Genomic DNA, 2,977 nt, shown 5'->3' on the forward strand with positions numbered 1-2,977 from the left:
CTGTGTGTAATACTCGGAATGGAGTGACCACAGCAACAGCGTGGCGTCCCTTAAGCACTTAGCGAGAGTGTGCCTGGAAGCGCCCTTGGTACGAGGCAGGATCCTTTCTTGTCAGCAGAGGGCAGCACGGGCCACGTCAGCGAATAGAACCGAGCGCATCTACGTACAAATCGTACGAGTTTTCGCTGTCATCGAGAATGAAGCCCATCATGCATCTGTAAGCGTGCCAGAAAGACGCATCTTTCCCAGAACCACTGTGAATTCTCTGTGTACAACGCATACGACAGAGGAAAGCTCGCGGCCTAGCCAGCCCCGGATCCCGCCGGCAGCAGGCCGCGCTGCCCACAGCCGAGCGCCGCTCGCAGACGCGGCGGAACGCAGCGCTGCCCGGGAGGCGGGGAGGGCTGCGGCGCGTTGAGGCCCAGCGCGGAGGTAACGGGGTGTGGGGTTCGTAGTGCTGCGTGTTCTCCAGCGGCACGGCACTCTGCTTGCCGGTGTTGCCCCGGGGTGAGGCTGAAGGAGGCGGTGGGGCCCGGGGCGGAGGAGGAGGGGAGTGAGAACGGGGGGTTCATTGTATTAACTCTGCTGTATTCATGTGGCTGTGCACTGAAGGTGGATTCCTATAAAATTTGTACGTCTTTGTGGTTGGGTAGAAGGCAGTTCTGCTGAGGGGCAGGAAGAGCTCTGATTTCTGCTTTCATTTCAAAGCCCTGGAATATGATTTATTGCAAAAATCTTTGAAATCTGTTCTCCCACATAAGAAGGGATGCAGAAATGTTTTTGGGTTTCAAGGCCAGCTATGAAAATTCCCCAATTTTCTCTTAGGCTTTGAGTTTAAAATGGCATTTGATCTTTTTCTTTGTGTGTGTGTGTGTATGTATAAGGAATTTAGGTGCCCAAGGCAAGAAATCTGGTTGTTTTTTCAGGACTGTGCTATGCACCATCTCAGCTGTAACACCGACCATATTTTTTGAGAAAATCTGTTACACTGTTAGGAACACTCGATTGTTTCTGATCTTTGCCTTGGCTATAATCTGGGTTTTCTTCCAACTGCATAGAATTCTTTGAGGAAAAATCATCTGCATCTCAGGTAGGGATAAAGGAGAAGATTGATGCTGTGCCTGCTCTACCTTTCCAAGACATTCTCTATACTTTCTTGGGTGCATTTTTATTTTGTCTTGGTTTCTCAGTAGAAGTTGGCTGCACTAAGAAAAGGTAGACTATAGTTTTGAATCTGTGGAGATGTATAGCTGAAGCAAGGCACTTACCCCAAATATTTTTGGAGAGGGTGGATTTTTTTCCCAAGGGTTAGCTCCTTAGTTTTTAAACTGAGACAGGGGAGGTGTAGGTTAGATATTAGGAGGAAGTCTTTTACTCAGAGGGTGGTGACGCACTGGAACAGGCTGCCCAGAGAGGTTGTGGATGCCCCATCCCTGGAGGCATTCAAGGCCAGGCTGGATGTGGCTCTGGGCAGCCTGGTCTGGTGGTTGGTGACCCTGCACACAGCAGGGGGGTTGAAACTAGATGATCATTGTGGTCCTTTTCAACCCAGGCCATTCTATGATTCTATGATGATTCTATGATTAGTTAGCAGAAAACCTCTCAGACTGGTTTGTTTGTTTGTTTTTCCCCATGCAGTGATTTTCATTTTTAAAAACTTCTGATTCTGCACGATGTTTTAGGATGACTGTATTTCAAACTTGAAGTAGCCTACTTTTTTTGTTTGTTTTCCCTTTAAGAGCAAACTGACTTGTTAGATCTCTATTGATCACCATTGCCAATTCTTGTACACACAGTGACTCATTGCGCCATGCATTCAAGTATGAGAGATGGTTATGATTTGGTAAGAAAGGACCTCGGCAGTTCAGTATTACAGAGCGTAGTTAAAAATGCAAGCCTGTTTCTACCTTCACTTGGAATTCAGATGGATGTTCTCATACTTTGCTGAAGTTAAGTAGAATGGAAATGCCTTGTGTAGTTGTAGGAGAGATGGGGATGCTTATTTTGTACTGCACTGAATTATGATATCATTCATCCTTTTGTTCTTGCAGCTCTACAAGAACAATTATTATGCATTTCATAAATTCAGAAAAAGAATGTTATTGCATATGCACCTTTTTCTTGAATTTCTTCTGAGAACAAGGAAGACCACAGAACTCTGCTGACTGAGTATGTATTCAGTTAATTTTACCAATGTTTGTTCAGCAACAATTTGCCAAATAGAATTAAATCAAGTAGGAAAGCAGTAAAATTCTGAATTTTTTAAATGTCAGATGAAAAAAACTGTGTGTGGCACAAAGACTGGATGAGGGATTAAAGCCATCCCTCCAGCCTATGACCAGGCACCTTTGGGGACACAGGATGTTTGGGGTTTTTTTTGTTTGTTTGTTTGTTGTTGGGGAGTTTATTTTGCCAAATTTTATGCAAGTAAGTACACTAAAAATGTAAAATTTCCTAAAGGCCATAGAGAAATTGTTTTCTCCCTGGGCTGGATTTTCTCATTATGCACTTATGTGACACACTCACAAGTCTGCATGGGTTTGCTGTGCTACAGCTCCCTCAAGTGGTAAAATATTTTCCCATTTAAACCTGCAGCTAACTTAACGTGAAACACTTCAGAATCCTTCAGAAGGTGGTGGAGTCATCGTCCCTGCAAGTGTTCAAGAAACGTTTAGCTGTTGTGCTGAGGGACATACTTTAGTGGAGAAATATTGGTGGTAGGTGGACTAGATAATCTTGGAGGTCTTTTCCAGCCTTGATGATTCTATGATTCTGTGGTTCTGTGACTGTGGTCTTCATTTAGCAGCTGACCTGCCAAGACAGCTTGGGCAGGACACTTTACTACCACAGATCATAGAATGGTTTGGTTTGGAAGAGACCTTTAAGATCATCTAGTTCCAGCCTCCTGCTGTAGGCAGGGACATCTGCTAGACCAAGTTGCTCGAAGCCCCATCCAGCCTGGCCTTGAATCACATCC

General features: G+C 45.0%; 1 protein-coding gene across 1 annotated transcript in view; it reads left to right on the forward strand.

Annotated features, from left to right (window-relative positions):
- The first annotated feature begins 360 nt into the window (after positions 1-360).
- The window catches only part of TCEANC (transcription elongation factor A N-terminal and central domain containing), a 36,003-nt gene continuing 33,386 nt past the window's right edge, over positions 361-2,977 (forward strand). The window contains exons 1-2 of the mRNA XM_042868448.1: positions 361-432; positions 2,052-2,169. The gene's annotated coding sequence lies outside the window, so the exon portion shown is untranslated. The remainder of the gene's footprint in view (positions 433-2,051; positions 2,170-2,977) is intronic.

The sequence above is a fragment of the Lagopus leucura genome, unplaced genomic scaffold (genome assembly GCF_019238085.1).
Source record: "Lagopus leucura isolate 7727_CA_CO unplaced genomic scaffold, USGS_WTPT01 Super-Scaffold_100001, whole genome shotgun sequence".
Taxonomy (NCBI): domain Eukaryota; kingdom Metazoa; phylum Chordata; class Aves; order Galliformes; family Phasianidae; genus Lagopus; species Lagopus leucura.